Source organism: Alosa pseudoharengus, unplaced genomic scaffold (genome assembly GCF_046254945.1).
Source record: "Alosa pseudoharengus isolate Yale_2024_CS ecotype anadromous, Long Island Sound unplaced genomic scaffold, YU_APseudo_1.1 YU_APseudo_1.1_scf_6, whole genome shotgun sequence".
NCBI classification, from domain to species: domain Eukaryota; kingdom Metazoa; phylum Chordata; class Actinopteri; order Clupeiformes; family Clupeidae; genus Alosa; species Alosa pseudoharengus.
Window position 1 is genome coordinate 39,351,594 of NW_027468848.1, and position 19,093 is coordinate 39,370,686.

The window sequence follows — 19,093 nt, forward strand, 5'->3', positions numbered from 1 at the left end:
ATACATTTGCACACACTTGATGAAACCCCCTACACCTTATACAAGACAAGGGAAGACAAGCGTGACTGATCTGTCATGTCCTTTTGCTTTTGTGGGACATCTCCATCTCCATGCCATGAGCTTGGATCCCAGTGATGGTACTTTTCCAGTCATTATCAAGGACCTCACATCAGAATAACTAATTTAACTGTTATATTGGAGTTTTGCAGCTAATCCGTCTAGCCAGATCTGATTTGAGAGAAATCCATCTGAACACATGCTTTCTGCTGAGCACACGGCCAGCATCAGCTCGCTTTTGGCCGTGTGTGTGTGTGTGTGAGAAAGTGGACCTTGATCTGACCGAATCGAAGCATTAGGTCTGTAATTTATCTTTTTTTTCTCCCCTGGAGGATGGTAGCAGACTCCCTGTAAGCAGGCCTGCAGAGCTGCTTGTGTGCCAGGCTTGGGAGCGGGACGCCGTGGAGCTGCTCCAGGGACCTGTCTCAGCGCACAGCGGCCTCCTCACCGCCACAGAGGTGACGCTCTCGCCAACTAACATAATCCCCCTACATCCTCCATAATCACAGCACCGGGAGGTTTGCATTCACAAAAACACACAAAACAGAAAAACACTCGGCATATACACACACACTTGAGCCGAGCGGACATGCAAATTCATCCAGGCTTGACCTTGATTGGTGTCTTATCCTATATTTCTGCAGGCAGCAGAATTGCTAATCACTGTTCACTGAGAGTACTTGATGTAGAGCAAATGTGCAAATCTAAGCCTGTGGCCTCTCCTGGCAGCACTGCAGACCTCTGCTCCAGCCACCCCGACAGGAAGCCCTGAGCTGCACCGGAACGGCTGCCACTCCGCTCTTCAAATCCGTGCAGGAGAGTCATTTTGGCTGCCAATTAATTCCACAAAGACTCTTGAAGAGCTCTTGTCTGGACACAAATGTACCTATTCCTGCTCTTGTGCGAGAATACTCTAATTTGTGTTTCTTAAAGTTTTCAGTTCTGTTTAGACTCGCAGAGACGACAATACAAATGGGCTGTGGATGTTCTTGCACAGGACATCACAGGATGTTTCAGGGTCTTCTTAATGACACGGATTAAAGGCTGGCCAATTCCTGACAAGATCATCCTGGTATTAGTGTTACTGAGAAGTACAAGTGTTTTACGGAAGGTGGGACAATGCCATTGCTTGTTGTTCTCACACTGGCAGGGAGAGGTCTTGTTACAGGTGAGGTATCTGGTGGTGTTACTCAGGTAGTGTGATACTGTCTCTCCTCTTCTGCTATCTGAGACTCTGTACACCCGTAAGAGGAACTTTGAAATCTACAAACACTGTCCAGGTCCACAGGCTGGACACAGACGACAGGAAATCTCGCCCTTGCTATCGCTGATTACATGAGTCAAGGCAAAACAAGTGGCTCACACAAGCACCAGTCCAAACACTGCACGCCCCCTGGCCTTGGCTTCTCTGGTTTTGTCTGCCTGGTGACAGTAACAAACGAGCGGGCAGAGCCCGAGCAACAATAAAAAGTACCACAGATCTAATTAATTTGCCTATGGAAGACGCCTCCTTCTCCAGGGAGATGCCCTGCCACATTCATAAATGCCAAGGCCAGAGTCAGGCAGTCTGCCTCTCCTTTAATTCAATATTCAAAGCTCTTCTTTACAACCACAAGAGAACCACAGCAATGGGTGCTCCTGCTCCACCTTCACTGTGCCATTTCAAAGCTCAGTGTGGGATCAAATCAGACCTTTCATATCCTATTCATGCTCAGGCTTCATTTACCAACCTGAATTCCTGACCGATTCAATTTGCTTTAAAAAAAATATGACCTATTGTATGAAAAGATTGTTTCTGACATGGCACTCATTAAAAACTGGGGTGGTTCAATATGAATTCAACTCTTATTATCTGCTTTTCCATAAGACAATGGTTTGTATATTAACCGGAAAAGCCAGTGAAGCGTAGCAGGTCTGCCATAATGAAGCCTGCCTTTCTTCTCTCCCCCTCTCTGTCTCTCGCTGTCCTTCACTCCATCTCTCTCACTCACTAACACAGCTTCCCTTCCTCCTCCTGTGCAGGGTTCATTACGCCACATAAACACCACTCACTGTCACATTCCATAGCAGGAGGGAGCATATGGAGGGCTCAGCCCTGCACATCTCACACAAACAATACGAATGGGAACACCGCTGTCTGCTCTCCACCGACTCAGCCCTTCCGTCCCATGCCTGAGTGGCATAAAGTGCAGCTTGCGGTCCACTCCAGGTCACCTCTACAGGGAGATGGCCAGCGGGGGAGCCCCCCCACCTCCACCCAGCGCACACTGGCTCTGCCTTCTAAATGCCACAGACCATCGATCTGCCTTTCAGAGAGGGACCAGGTCTGGCCGAGGAGTTTTTCATTTTTACTCCGCACTTGGTTAAACACTCTGGACTGAGCACACGGCCTCCCGCTCCAGTGTCCAATAAGCACCGTTTAAACAGTGGGGGTTAAGACTAAATGATCCGTCTCATTGGAGCCAATCGATTGAGACCACAGTGGGCAGAGAAGGGAAATGGCTTTGTTTGCGGTTCTATTCGTTCACTGGGCTCTTTGTGGATGTCTGAAGTTGGTGATGCTCTGAGATATAGAAAAAACCTACAAATACACAGTGATGAGCAGGCCCTGATCTATTTATGGTGAAAACACATACAAGAGAAGTGACAGGATGTCTGTGTTTATTGGCGGCAAGCAATGTAATATAGAGTAGTGAGAGCGATATTAGTTGGGAAAAGTTTAGTTAATGTTGTGCAAATGTTGTGCAAATGAGGGGTGCATTTCTTATGCAAATGAAGTGCGAATTTAACTCTCAACCTTAAAAAAGAAATGTACTTTTTTGTGTGCGTCTTTGATGGTTTGAAAGTTGTGAGGCTATTCAATTAGCTAAAAAGAACAGTTAAGAAAGACTTGTAAGAGGTCATTGTTGTTGTTGTCCCTGGTATGCTAAATATTTAATCCTGGGCTTACTTTAATTGAATGACAGGCCTTATATAAAGACATGTGACTAGATATCCTACTAGGTAGATGCGTAGATTCCCCATGAGACAAGTTCAGTTGTTATTGCTGCTTTATAAATAAATGAAGGGAATTGAATGGAAGTCTTTCGTCATACTTCATGGACCTTGACCAGATGTAGTCTGTTTTGGAGCAAATGAAGTGTAGACACCGCATATGGCTCCCAACTGTACACCGTACTGATTTTTTATATTAAAAATTAATTTAAAAAAAATATTCAGCTCAGCAACCCAAATGCTTGCTTTGTGGCCAGCACAGCACATTTCACTTTGGCAGGACTAGATGTGACTCAGTGGCCACTGTCTGAGGAACACATGCGTTCTAATGCACAACACATGAGGTGACATCTGAGCAGAGGCAGCCGGGGAAATGCAATCGCTCTGATATCCCTCTGGTGATCCAGCTCCCATCCGACCCGCATGGACATCTGACCCGGAGCACATGTCCGGCTGTCACCCTATCCCTCTGGCCACCCGGCCCCTGAGATCTCATGGCCGTTAAATATGCAGTGGATGCCACACCACTGCCTCACACATCCATATGCAAAACAGACACACATGCACACACACACGCTATATATATATATCCCAGAAAGTATGCATACTCAGACAGGCACACGTACCTCCCTAAGCCTCCTCAACACAGCACACATACACACACCCACAGATTGTATGCACACGCATACACGCGCACGCACCCAAACACACATGCACACATGCACACACACACACACACACACACACACACTCACATAAACAGACACACACACACACACATACCAACCTAAGCCTCAGCCACTTGTCTCACAGCACAGACCCACAGCTGTCCAGGCATTGTGTGGCTCTAGGATTTCTACCACCCTGCTGCTATCATCTGATGGCATCACCCCTCCTGCACTCTTAAACCCCGCCCTCCATACCACCTAACTTCAGATGTCAAGGCCATGCTCCTACCAGGAACAAAAGACCACGGTAGGAGACATAATTGTATGTAATTTGCAATACAAGTGCGTTCTAACAAACAAAAATCAATATCACAACAGAAAAAGCCAATTACTTCCAGTGTGAAAAATCATCACACCTATTGACCAAAACAGGGGTCAGCCTAATGTCCTAATATGATGGGTTTGGTGCACTCTGGGTGGCATATGAAAGCTATTGTGTTTGTAACATGGGACAAAACAAAGTATTAACGCTTTCATTGATTATTATCTCATTTCCCACTTCATAACCTCCAAAGAGTAATACAATGCATCTGTGTGCATAAATAACCGTTACGGTGGCTATAAAAAGGCTCTGAGGTCTCGCTCACTTTCCTGTGGCCAAATAAAATCAATATCTGTACAAAAACCCCACATTTCTTTCAATTTCAGTGCATTAGGGAAAGGGAGGCTCTGCCTGATAGCTTGGAGAATGACATTTGGACCAGGGGGAGAAGAAAAAGAAAGGGCACCGCACTCCAGCTGTGAGAGAGATGAGAGATCAGGATGGGGGTGGAGAAACGGTGTGCGCACACATGGGGTCTACAGGCTTCTCTCCTGACCTTTGGCATCATACACAAAGTCCGACGCCTGACCCTCACCCTGATAAGGAAACAGCACCCTTTTGAAGGATGTTTTGGTTCCTTATCCTGTCCACAGGATCTGTTTACATCAAGTATTAATAACACAATCGGGGAAGAGATTGAATTGAACAAACAAATATATGAGCACTGGAACAATCAAAAGAGAAGGAAGTGCCAAAGTAGCTCTGAATGCTATAGGCACCTAGACAGTGTTTGCCATGCACATAAAAGGATAAATGAACCGTGCGCTCGGTGTTCAAACACACCAATACTTATGTCTACATGGTGATACTCAATGAGGCGCCACCAGTGTTAAACACCAGCCAAGCAGCGCTCGGTCTTATCTGGCACTGCGCTGGATTGAGATTGCTCTAGATAGTCCTTAGAGCTCCAGTCAGTGCAAACACAGCGTGGAGGACATGACAGAGGGATGTGTAAACCCAGATCCCGCCTAGAGGGAAGAGGGGTGAGGGGTGTCATGAGATCAAAGCCAGGTGGGGGTACTGAGGCGAGCCAGAGGGCTGGATCTGACTCATATGTAGGTCAGGTGTTGAGCAGCCGAGTCCTATATCCTGATAATGTGCCTCTCACCTCCTGTCTCCAGTTTCCTTGTATATTTCCCAAGAAGGAGCAACATCAGAAAAGCAACCCACCTACTATTATCTAAACCAAGAGGCCAAGACAGCTGAATTGTTTTGCGGTTTTAAAGGCTGTTGAATAGAACAGTGTTGTTGCAGACTCCTCATCCTTAGAATCACTTCAAGGCGAAATGTGAAGGGCACTTTTCATAAAAAAGCTGCTGTTTGCCTGTAAGGAAACATGATATTTGCATTTGGTATTGCTGTCTGCAACTGCTCATTCATTCAAAAAATACAATAAAATTGATACAGAGTTCCTTTGACACCAAGCACTTGTTTGCAACCTTGAAATTTACTGTTTCAAATTTTTTATCTCGCCTCAGTCATAAAACAAGCGCACCATTTCTCTCCGAGGATAACATTAATAGCAACCTTCTAATATTGAGCAATATATTTCAGTGCACCAACCCTCATGAAACACCAACCATCGTTTTCCAGAGGCAACTTGCTCTCCATAACACACCACTGTAGAACACAAAGGACTATCTACAGGTATAGACCACACATTTACACCCTGCTGTCTGTTCCATCACAACCATGAACATCCCTCTCCCTCCGTTAGGGACGAAACTTGAGACCTGTGTCAGATCTGGATAAATGCCTGTGTCAGGTCGTCTCCTCCCAGAGCTGACAGACACGCCTGAAACATACAACACTGGGGGCATTGTGGTGGCGGCACTTGCTTTCGAAGGCAGACCATGCCACATGGCTGCAATTTGTTCATTAGATCTGCCGTAAATGTGCAACAAAGAGCCATTATTCCTTGAGCTCCGCGCGACAGGGCGAGGAAAAGTAAACCTTCTCCTTGGGCCAACCACAAGCCATGCAGAGCTGCCACTGGAAACACCCAGTGAGCTATTCTGCAGTTTGACCAGATCTGACTCTACGCAAGGTGCATGAAGAAAAGAAACAACTAGTTCTTTATCACCAACTGGAAGCTTCTGTTTGAACCGTTTTAAAAAGAAAACTGTTGCATTCCAGTTATGTAAGCATTGTTAATTGCTTGCAAGTATTGTTTATAGAGACTCTGAACGAGAGAGAAATGGCAGCTAGAGGAGCTTTGAATGAAATGAGGAGATGTCAGTTTCACCAGGGCTGCCACATGGAACTTTATCCCTGCTCTCTACCGGCACACTATTCCATGAAAATGCACGCACGAACGCACGCACACACGCACGCACGCACGCACACACACTTCCCACTGTTTGACCAACGTGGGAAAACTATGAGAAAAAGATGATGTCATCCAGTGACTTCAGAGTTGACCTGGAGACCTGTGACACTTCTGCAAACACACCGGCTCTTCCCTCCCCCCTTCTCTAAGCCCTGGCTGCCCCAGTGCTGCACCTCGAGGAAAGGTCACAGATAAGCGGGAATTGTGGCGCGTAAATCATCAGGGGCTTGGATTACAGCCCAGTGGCACTGGCAATGACATGGTTCTTTTGTTCCTAATGCAGCCACATCAAAGGCCAGCAGGGAAGGGCCGTGATTGCAGAGTTGACTGCTTTACCCCTTCCTCTCTCTAAAAATACTCATGAGAGAAAGCTAAAGTGATGAGTCCAACAAACAATGGGGGCATTTCTGAGCGAAAATACAGCGGGACATATTTAATAGGAACTTTATACTGCAGCAAGTGAGAGAGGCTGTTCCTAACCTGGTATTTCTTCACTTTAAATAAACATACAGAGAGATATTATCCACGTGGTTCCCTAAAAGCCCTAAAAGTTGTCAAGCTAAATGCTAAAAGCTGAGCTATCAACTTAAGTGCAGAGTTATCAACCCAAATGCTAAGATGTCAGCCAAAATGTAAAGGTATTACAGTAAGTAGTGCTTCCACGTCTTCCAAATGGCAGAGTTTAGCTGCTTAGCTCAGGAACACATGAAAATGATGCCCACATACCACACCATATGCTGTGAACCAGTAAGCTTTTCTTCCGTTTTAAGCCTTTTACAGGAGGTATTTGCACACCATAACAAATTCACATAATCTGTATTTGTGTTATCAGTCCACAGAACTCCCCAGTGACTGAGCAACTCTGTTTCTGGCTGTGTGTGGGTGGACTGATGCTTTCCTCTATGTTAAGCCACATGCTGAAAGAGATGGTTGTGAAAGGGAGGAGGAGGGGGGTGTAAGGTGTTGCTCATTCCTCCACTTTAATCCCACAGACACACAGTCATCCTGACACAGTGGAGTCATCTCCTGTTTCTTCATAACTAATAGGAAAGCCTAGAGTAAATCTGACAAATATGAAAAGATAATTGCATACAAGACAAAATGGTGTTGAACTTTTAGTTGATAAGATCAAATTATTCTGTTGAATTAGTGTGCCACTCCAATATGCTTCCTTCAGAACCAATGCAGGCCCTCTCAATGTCTTCATTGAGCCTGTGTGTGTTTGTGCATATATGTGCATATATAAGTGTGTGTGTGTGTGTGTGTGTGTGTGTCTGTGTCTGTCTGTCTTGCCCTCCAGCCTTCTGGCCCTTTCCTCTAGGCGCCCCAACACCAGCGAAGGCCTTGCAACTATGGCAACGGAATAAGAAAGCAGGCTCCATGATTAATAGATGAGAAACGCCGTGCCAATCTCGGTGGGCCCGGGGATGGGACAGATGTACTCTCCTCTACGAGTCACAAACACACACACACACAATCACATTCCATACAACCACTGATATATATGCACAGACATACATACTCAAGTGGTGTATACACGCACACAAATACACTCACTCCAATGCAGTTGAAGGTGCAAAAGAAAGCGTGGAACCACACATGCAACCATAACTACATAGAAACACACACACACACACACACACACACACACACACACACACACACACGAACAGCTGAGGAACCCTGGACAGCTAAAAAGCCAGAAGAAAATGAGCTCATATGCAAATGAAGCAGAAGACAGCTCAACAGACAGCCCCTTGTGAGACACAGTCTCATGGACACACCTTCAGGGCTGTTCATTTCTCCATGTGGTATAAGGTGAAACAAATCAGTACTGGGAAACATTCAGCCTTCCCATGTATACAGGCACTCTGTACAAACAGAGCTAAAGAAATGATGGAAGTCTATTATGCTTATAAAATCAAATATATCGCTGGTTGTAAATATGGTACATAAGCAAGCACATTTTTCATCCTTTGAAAAAAGGAAGTGAAGTGACTAGGAAGTGACTAGCCAACTTCATTATTTCATTGCAGTTGTGGTGTGAAATTGCATTACACTTGGGAGGTCGGGTAGATTTGAAATAGTTAAGTGTTTATGGAGACTAAAACAGGCTCTGCATAATGGAGATTTGCCTGTATATGCCCTACATCCACATGCTGCATAGACAGACACGGCTTACAATGAGGAGAACCATCTTGACAATGACCTCAAAAGAAAAAAAAAGCTTTTCTTCTGTGAAATGGGGGCGATTGTAAAGTCACTTGCACATTTGCCTTCATGGGAGTTTGCCTGCCTTATTACACAGCCCACCCTCAGAGAAGCCCTCAAACAATGAGTCACTTCAGAGGGCAATTTCATCGCAGCAATTGCACTAAAGTACCCCATTGATGAGCGGGCGACAACTCTGACACCTTTGCACCCCCACAGTATCCGGATGCTATCGATTTCAAGCGCCGCCTGGGCTGAGGGCTCCGCAGAGTGAATGAGACAGTCTCACAGCAGAAGGGAGTGGGGGGGGGATGGATGGGTGGGCCGCAACTGTCGACAGCGCAGAGGGAAAAATAACCACTGGCAACCATCTGGGAGCTGGAAGCCGAAAATGAGGATGAGGGAGAGAGAGGAGGTGGATTCAGGTGAGGAGACGACACTGAGCACTGCCAAACAGATGAACGGTTCCGAATGAGCGGAAATAATGAAGATGATGCGCCAGCCCAGCGCTGATGCTAATAACTGTTGTGCCACACGGTTGAGCAAACCAACAGACACAGACTTATCATGAGGTGCACACCTCCGCAAACAATTTAATGCAGTTGCAAACATCAGAGAAAACAAATTCACTAGACACATTTATATTATCCAATCTTTGTCATCTCCCATGTATCAAATATGTACTTATGCACACTGTTTACAGTATTGAACATTTGTGAAGTCTATTGTATTGTGAGATATTGACAGTGCATTTGAGCTTGTGCTTAACACCATCCCCACACCCTTTATAGCAATTGACTGCAATTCATTTAACACAGGCATTCATCAATTATTCAGACTGAGCTAAATGTATCTGTCTGTGCTGGCGCAATGTAAATATGGCCGCGGGCACTGTGACAAATCCATATCAGTCACACGCAATGCAAGCCTCGTCCCTATTGTTGGGCAAATGTGCAGATGAGGTGTTTTGGAGCACCGCTCCGAATCAGAAATAGCACAACGTTTGCTGGTGTTTTGTGCTCTGTGTTCTTTTCAAGAGTGCACGAGGCCCCAAGGCTGGGGAGTCTCACTTATGCAAATGCCTGAGAGGGTTTGGGGATGTTTTGACAGTATAAATGGGCAGGGGAAAATACAGAAAATACAAATATATAAAGATATTTTGTCTACAGCCTTACAATCCTAAACACTAATCCTGTGTATTAATGTAATGATGTTATCTTGCCATAATGAATTGTTAAGGGCATATCTGAATATATTTTGAGAGAATATGGATGCAAAGTTAATAGAAATAATTTACATTTCTTTCTCAAACACTGATATCTTTTCACCAAGGGATGTAGTCATATGGACCTTAAACAATAAGTAGTCTAAAATTAGTATAATCCACCTCTGTTTTACTAAATGAAAACCTTGCTGTCATAACATGAGATAACTCTAACTATAAGATGGCAATTATGGGTGGAAGAGATGGCTCTGGGAATACGGCACAATTCTGGCTTCCTAATTCACATAAGAATACAGAGGCGACATCCACAGCAAAGGGTCAAAGTAGCACCCTGTTTCTTGCAAGGCTCTGTGTCCCTGTCTACAGAATGGACATGTTCCATGAGAGTGGGGAGAATTGTTTTGTCATCCTTTGAAATAACAAGCCCTGCCACTGAGCCCCAACGTGAAGCTCCAGGATACTGACATTTTCTGCACCTGTTTCCAAAGCTGGATTTCTCTTAGCTGCCATTTTGAATGGCATTGTGCTATATTAAGAATAAACTGTCTGCACCAGCATGTCCCAATTTACCACAAACAATGTGGGCAGTAAGCAACAACAATGCATTTAACAATGAGCCGCTTTCGGCAACTATTTATTCACACTTGGTGAGAAACAAAAGCACAGACAAGCTATGTTAATCGGGTTCAGGGGCATTTCTTTCAAATAACTGGGTGATCCATTCAGTATAATGAATAATACTGGTAGCGACAATAGCAGTGAATGAATGAGTTGGGATATTAATATTTTGCAAGGGCAGCACCAGGCTGACATGAATCAAGTGGGAAATGGAGAGGAAAAATATGATCTTGGGCCTGATGCAATCCCTCCACTGTGTGAGAAGCAACATGATTTTGTGGATAAGCATTCATCTTTGAGCAATGCCTTTGACTCAGATACATACAGTCACACCCAGTCATACGAGCACTCAGGGGAACATCTACAAGTGGAGAAACGTAATCCATCAGAGAAAACAACATGCAACCCTCCCACCCACCAATCACCTGCCACACCAACACTAGCTGCTCTCTTCTTTTGACACTGGAAGAATCTGGAGAACAACAGTCTCATGAATACAAATCTGCCGTCTGCCACACAAAACCGGAATGCTGGAATTTGGGCATGTGCAGGGGTGATATGGCAGGGTGCCCGGCGACCCAGGGTCAGAGAATTGTGGGAAGTTCATTTAAATATGCACCATCTTGTTTCCGAATGATCACACATTCGGCTGCCTTCTCCAGTATGAATAGTTCAGTGAGGAGGAGACACTTGAGTTTTCTCAGCACGCCATGCAGCCTCTGTCCTTCTGCCATCCTATTTGGAGCAGAAGAGCTCTCACACACACTGACATTCAGTTGTCAACCACCCTGATGCCTCAACAAAAGTGAAGTTGATGGAGTTGAAGCGTCCTCACTGACAAAGGTCCCACCCCATCTGACCTCAGGACCTTGAGCAGGTGACTGGACATTGCTGCCTTCTACAAAACCACCACAGACACTCTATATCCCACAGCCCCTCAAGAGTATTGCTTGTACACCTTTTAATTTATGCAAAACTGAGGTTTCTCTATCAGTGGCACTGGGTCTATGAATTACACACTATCCCAGGGGAATGTATGGAACTAAAAAAGTGCGTAGCCTATGTATAAGTTGCCAGCTTTAGCCATTTTGCTTGGTGTGGAAGGAAGGGGTTAGAGAGGCCAGGGGTGGAGGTTAGCTGCCATTTGTCTCTGCCATTTTTGTCTACATGTGCATTTCCTACAACATGAGGGATGCCCAAGACGTAAAAAGTATGTGTGTAGCTACCTTTTTGATTCCTGCTTCGACTACAGTTACCGACAGTCTGTTTACTGTTACGAACAGTTAGGCTACACAGGGACCAACTTAGCATCCCCTTCAGAGTGGAGTTTCATATGCCTACAATTATTTGAACAAATAGTAATAGAAAATACATTATCAAATAATTCACATAATTTCCAACACTCAGGGGAAGATTTTCTTTAAATAGCCAACCAATTGACCGTCAGGAAGCGATAACACGTCCCCATGCTTACAAACAACAGTAACTCCAATGATAATTGTAGCTTAATACGCCCTGTAATTAGCACTGCGAACTGTTGTTACATTGGTCACACACCCCGTAGCTATCAATCAGTTAACCAACAGCACGCGCGAACATCGATGAAAGAAACAAATTAACCACAGGTAGGTTACAAGGAGAGTTTATCTCAACACCACACAGAAAGAAGCAGAGTAAAATCACACATAAAACAGCAAGAAAAGTTTTACAACTGTTACCAAGACTTTGTACTCAACCAAACGGTGCACTTGTCTTTTAGTCATAATACTCCCGCGTACTCCAATACAGCCGTTATGAGGTCTCAGCCTTGCGCACGCAAAGTGCATGGATAAAAACAGGAGATCGAAGACAAACATTTAAGAAAATGTTATTGTAAATAAAAGCATGACATTTACATGCCGATTCCCTGTTTGTCCGATCCACAAAAACGTTTGACTGATTGAAACATAAGGAGGATATAGGCTATAGCCTATACTTTCCTAAACATACGGTGCGTTCGTTCGCGTTATTGCCTACATACCGTGCTCTCGCGCACCTCCTCAGATCGGAATATCCATTGGAAATCCACTTGAAATGCCGTTGATGTTTTTTCCCCTTTTCCTTCTTAAAGTATCCTTTGAAAATAACTGAACAGAACCAAACAGACGTCCAAGAACTAACAATGGGTGGTTCGAATCATACGCGACAACGAGGCACAGTTTCTCCACTGTGTTGGCTGGTCATCCTATTTGGAGATGAAGGCTTCTTACGAGCACTCAGCCATCCCAGCTGTCACTCGGTCCACACAGGGAGGAGCCAAAGCGCAGATCGGAGCGGGGTGATGTGGAATGGGATCTTTTGTTTCGTGAGGTGTAGCTATAGCAATCTAGGCTACTGTAGCATTTAATATCTGTTGCTATTGTAGGCTACCCTACCTGTTTTTTCTCCGAAAGAGAAACCTTCTTCCCTATATGGTCATTGTAAATTATTGACATTTAATTGGATCCTTGGATGATGTTCATAATAGGTAGGCCTACTCAATAGCACATTTTATCCTTTGAATCATGGTCATTAATCATTGTCAGTAATTATGGTTATTTTCCACATTGGTATCTATAGACCTACCATTGTAAGTTGACATGGAACGCCTGACGTACCCGGTAGCCTAAATAACAGGCCGTCTCGGCGCTGATATTTCGACCCCCGAAGGCGAGGCTCGAGGCCTCCCTGTCTTTGTCTGTGAGAAAACCCTCCTCCTCCGGTGGTCCCGTCATCAACCTGGCACAGTTCTTTTAATCACCCTTGTCTGATCCCCATAATAACCAATCAGCTCCAGGAAAAAAAAACAATATGTGAACTTCAGGCTACTCATTTGCTCTGGAACTGGAGTAGACTGGCCACGCACCTCACCATCTTACCCAAATGGCCCCATACAATACATCCGAATGTACGCCCGTTTTAAAACCACTGCCTTTATTATAGTGATTCCCTGTTGGCTGCAACCCACAGCTCTAAGCCATATGACAATTAAGTCTCAAGACAATAAAAACCTGTTTTCAGAGCAGCTTGCCATTTCAGGACTAAAGGGCAATTTTATTTGCCCGAACCTGTGTGTGTGTGTGTATGGCAATCTGGAGGACCATCAGCTACCTAATCACTGTTGTGCATTGGTGCCCTGGTGTGTAGTGGCATTGCGCACGCCTTATTTAATTTCGGTTATGTAAAAATGGTATGTAGAGAAAGAAGACACAGCACAGGATATTTTTATTGCCCCCCCCCCCCCCCCCCCCCCACACACACACACAGGTATTCGTTTGAAAATGTAATATTAATAGTAATAGTAAATATATTTTGTTACGCTATATTTGTGAGTTTTGTTTTAAGGAATCGTGAGATATAGTCCCTCAGGTAATTACAACTCACAAAATTACAAAAGGTTATACGCGATTGAAAAAATCCCAGAGTTAACTAAATTAAGTAAAGATCATTTTCAGTTTATTTTCCCCTTTACTGACCTGTTGAGCAATATTGTACGGTTTTCCAAAAAGAAAAACAAATCAAGGAGTTGTCATCGTGGGACCAATGACATTTGCTCAGACTCCAACGTGCAAGGATATAGGCAATGAATGTGCGACATGCACTTGGAAAAGCGTTTACTTGGCTGCTGCCGGAGCAGTTAGCACATTTTTGATCAGCACCGCACTGATGTGGAACGGTACATTTCACACCGTGTAATTGGGGCTCGGGAAGGATTTCAGCACAACATTCTCCTCCTCTCCACACCTCCTGTCTCGTATTTTTACTCATAGATGTTGCTCTTCTGTCAAAACAAAGTCGTTGAGAGAACCTGCCTTGGGATACAGGCAATAATATTTTATTGCCTAGGCCTAGATATGTCCGCACTGCCATTGATTTAGTTTAACGTAATTTCCAGACCTGCCTTAATACATTTTCTATACATTTCTGTAACATAATTTAATTCACATGTTCTATTACTTCTTTCTTTTTGCAATTACTTTGATCTTTTAATTTAATAATAATAATAAAACACACAGTCACAATCTGACATATTAATGGTATTTGTTATGCAGTTGTCACTGAATATTGAGACTTCAAATTGAGTGACTCCAGCTGCCTTCCAAAAAACATGTCTTTTGGCTCCATGTACTAATTATATAGTGGGGAGTTGCAGACACATACGTCAGCATTTTCAATGGACAGCAGGCTGGTGCCCCATAATGGGCAAATGTTGTAAGGCGAGACAGAGGGCAGAAGGTGGGGGTTTGGGGAGTGGTGGGGTGGGTGGAGTGGGGAGAAAATAAAGTTCACCCAGATACTGTATATCTTCAGCTCGAGGCCCCTGTATTCAGGATGGGTGTGTCTGTGTGTGTCTGCTCGGAGGAGGCTCTTGCGTCATGCATGAATAAGTTAGGGGCTTCAGCCTGCACTACATGGAAGTAATAGGTAATGTCATCTTAAGAGCCTGCAGTTGGCCACCTGCTGGGTGGGGGTGGAGCAGGCGTAGCTGTCATTAGGACTCTGTGTTAGCTAGGATCAGTCAGCTTTGGAGATTTTTGCTTTGGCCTGAGTTATGTGATTCAAGATGTGCTAATGCTGGCAGTGCAGTTTAATAAACCTTTGCATATGAAAAACATTCTACACATTATCCAAAAGCATTATCTGGAAATTCTACACATCGTACAAAAACACAATCTGATAAAGTGCACAAGCCATGCAAATGATTAAACAGATTAAACAGAAGTCATCAGTGGAGGTACAGATTGGCGTACCTGTAGGTGATCAAGCTTAAAAAGGAGGGTTATATATTTCAATATAGCCTGTAAATAAAACGGCAGTGGTAGTATCCTCATATCAGTGTGTTTTCTACTGTAAAAAATGCAATGTGTGTTGAGATGTTCTCCAGAATTATTCATCCTCCTCTCCTAAAATATCTTCAAGAGCTGAATTCTCAGATGAGGACTGAGCATATTGGTGTATTTTGGTTAGAAATTCCTCACACATCCGATTTTCTTTTTTGGGTCCATTATTTATCCCTCCCTGTTCTCAGAGCTATCTGGGCAGCCTGCTTTTATTTATTAGAGAGGTGTGTGCTGGGCCACACCCAGATCTGTGATCAGCTGTGATGCGTGCAATCACATGCACATACCCAGAGACTCCCTCTCTCGCATACATACGCCCCCACACACACACGCACACACACACACACGCACGCACACACACACACACACACGCACACACACACACATGCACGCACACACACACACATGCACGCACACACACACACACACACACACACAGCCATTGTGCACACATGCACATAAGCTCTCACAGGCATACACTAGGGGGCAGGCTGTGGGCTAGACCATGTGATTTAGGAACAACTTGCACAGCTTCCCCTGGTGAATAAATAATCCGCTTGTGAGCACTACACACGATATAGGCTTCATCAATTTTTTAAGCTGGTGCATTTTCAGTTACTCACTGAGTGTGCATGTGTACTCTGCCTGTGAAGCATTATCTTCTCCATTGAACTCCTGCATTTTTCATACAGCACATTGTGCTCCCTGAGTCATTCATCCTTTCCCTGAGATGGAGACGGATGGGAGATGGAATTGCTCCATTTCTAGGTGATGACTTCAGAGGAGGGATCACTGACCGCTACATCATGGAATCACCTCCGAGATGTTTAGGAGAGAGGGCAAAACTTCGTTACGTAAGAGTGCGGTCCTCCTCTGGAGACCCATCCTCTAGCAGAGGTTGGCTGCAGTAGCACATCTCACTCAATCCATCAAGCCCGTCTGGGAAATATGTGTGCGAGAGCTGATGACGCTGCACAAGGGTCACAACTCAACTCAGCACTGACCACATGAAGTGGACATGATGGCTTTTTCAAGATTATTCAAGAGCTGAAAGGAGGGTTCAAGTTTTGAAGAGTCTCTATTTAGCACTTCACAGAATGTTTTCGGCCCCTGGAGAGATCCCAAACTAACTTTGTTTTTATTTTGTTTTAATTTAATTCATGGTGAGGGAATGCCATTGATCAATGTATGTTGGAAAATAACAATGGAGTACTCAAATGAACCCTGTATCTAACTAGATGTACCGCAGAGCGGTACAAAATATGACCACCGCCCAGTCCAACACGTTTTCCACAAAAATAAGTCACGCTGAAAGGCATATATGATTCTAACTGTCTCACTGAATTGCATTATGCACACTCAATTCTCACTGGTATCTGCTAGACAACAAGTACCAGAACATGATTAGTTCATAGATTTCACATGTAATATACATTTTATACAACCCCACCCCCATCTTGCCTGTTCATAATTCTGAGAAATTCTTGAATTGTGTGCATGTGTGCGTGTACATGTTTATGTTTATGTGTGTGTGGGTGTGTGTGTGTGCGTGCATGTGCATGTGCTTGTGTGTTTGCCTGTTTATGTGCCTGTGTGTGTGCATGTGCATGCATGCGTATATATGTCTACTGTCTGAGTATGTGTCATACGTAGGATTACTGTGAATGTATGTGTGTGCGTGTGTATCTGTTTATGCACATGTGTGTATATGGAATGGGTTTACATGACCCCTGGAGGCAAACATCTGCAAAAAATTGGTCATCCTAGGCCCTACGGTTCTCAAGATATTCACAGAAAACTGTGTCTGCCCTACCCTCCTTTCGGGGGGTCCAGTCCAGCGGGGGAGGGGGGGGGGGGGGGGCTACAGATCAAAACGAAAAGCGATGGTTCCATGCTATCCATGTGGGGTTACATGCCTACCAAGTTTCGTGTACCCCGGTCTTTCAGTGTCCCGGGAATCCTTGTTGGTGCATTCGGAGGGTGTCATAATGATCCTACACCTTCAATTTCGTGCAGTTTTGACCATGTCAGCCAGAGATATTGTAATGAAAACACCTAATGTTTTGCTTTTTAATTTTTAACTAGGTGGCGCTATACATGAAATAAGTGGTAACGGGATAGGTTGACATGCCCCCTTAAGACCAACATACAAAAAAAAGGTGGACCTCCAAGGCCCTATGGTTCTCGAGATATTCACAGAAAGCTGTCTCCGGCCACCTACAGGCCAGTTGGTGTATAGTAACATAAATTAATTTATTGTGTGGCCCCCCATGAACGGAATTCCACGAAACTTGGCATGCATTCAGAGGGTGTCATAATGATCCTACACATTTTGTGCAGTTTTGACTATGTTAGGTCACAGATACCTGCGATTACAACACCTCATTTTTACTTTTTTGTGTTTAACTAGGTGGCGCTATACATGAAATGAGTGGTTATGGAATGGGTTGACATGGCCCTTTGAGATCAACATACAAAAGAAAAATGGTCCTCCTAAACCCTACGGTTCTCGAGATATTCACAGAAAACTGTGTCTGCCCTACCCTCCTTTCGGGGGGTCCAGTCCAGCGGGGGGGCTACAGATCAAAACGAAAACAGGAGGTTCCATGCTATCCATGTGGGGTTACATGCCCACCAAGTTTCGTGTACCCCGGTCTTACAGTGTCCCGGGAATCCTTGACGGAAATTTGGACATGCGAAAAAGAAAAGAAAAAAAATCTAAATAAACCTATATGACCGCCGCTTCGCTGCGCGGCGGTCATAATAATGTATCTGTGTAGAATACCCTTTGGATTGTACTGTCTTAAGAACCCTGTATCTAATAATGTATCTGTGTAGAATACCCTTTGGATTGTACTGTCTTAAGAACCCTGTATCTAATAATGTACTGTATCTGTGTAGAATACCATTTTGATTGTACTGTCTTAAGGCCGAAGGGTCTTTGTGAACACAAATAAATCATGATTTACTTTGTAGACAGACTCATCAGCTTATTATGGTACATAATGGTACATAGCTGTGCTTGAATTTCCCCTTGGGGATCAGTAAAGTATCTATCTATCTATCTATCTATCTATCTAAAATACCCTTTGTACCCTGAAGGATCTTTTCTTGTGGAAAGAATTCTTAGTAAGGCTGTCACATGGCTAAGGATTCTAAGAAGACTTGTTCTTTCTGTTATTTTCTGCAACCAAACAGCCCTGTCATTGTACATGTAGTGATGCTATGTTACTCACAGTAGAGCACATACAGCAAGTGACCATATCCATCTGCCTGCTCAGAGTACAAAAAGTTGCATATTACCACATACAACATTCTAAGGTAAAGGAGCTAAATATTCCTATATTGACATTCTACTGAAATAGTGAAATATCACTTATCTTAAGAGGATCTAATGACTAGAAAATGGACCATTTTGGGGGACTTTGGATTGTATTGCCATTTCAAGGACACGCGTATTGCTCACTGTAATAGAATAAGATATGTTAGTTAGACTTATTCATATGATAAACAAGCAGTGAATTTATCAGCACAAGAACATTCTCTCGTGAGCGCATGGAGCTTGGAGTGACAGCTCGTCACAGTGTTTAAACTATGTAAAAATATTCACTTCTGCTCATTACTCTGAGACCGTGAAGCCATTTCTTTCAACAACAGGGAAACAGCCTGTCAGCCGTAGACAGGGGCAAATGTGAATGACTCACCAACAGAGAAGCAACCCATGACTGCCTGCATACAGCCCTTGAGTGC

At 44.2% G+C, this 19,093-nt stretch overlaps 1 protein-coding gene across 4 annotated transcripts in view; it reads right to left on the reverse strand.

The window, feature by feature from the left end:
- sema6a (sema domain, transmembrane domain (TM), and cytoplasmic domain, (semaphorin) 6A) overlaps positions 1–12,700 on the reverse strand; it is a 70,913-nt gene extending 58,213 nt beyond the window's left edge. For all 4 annotated transcript variants that reach the window (XM_076271210.1, XM_076271211.1, XM_076271209.1 and 1 more), the window contains exon 1: positions 12,505–12,700. The gene's annotated coding sequence lies outside the window, so the exon portion shown is untranslated. The remainder of the gene's footprint in view (positions 1–12,504) is intronic.
- Between the last annotated feature and the right edge of the window lie 6,393 nt (positions 12,701–19,093).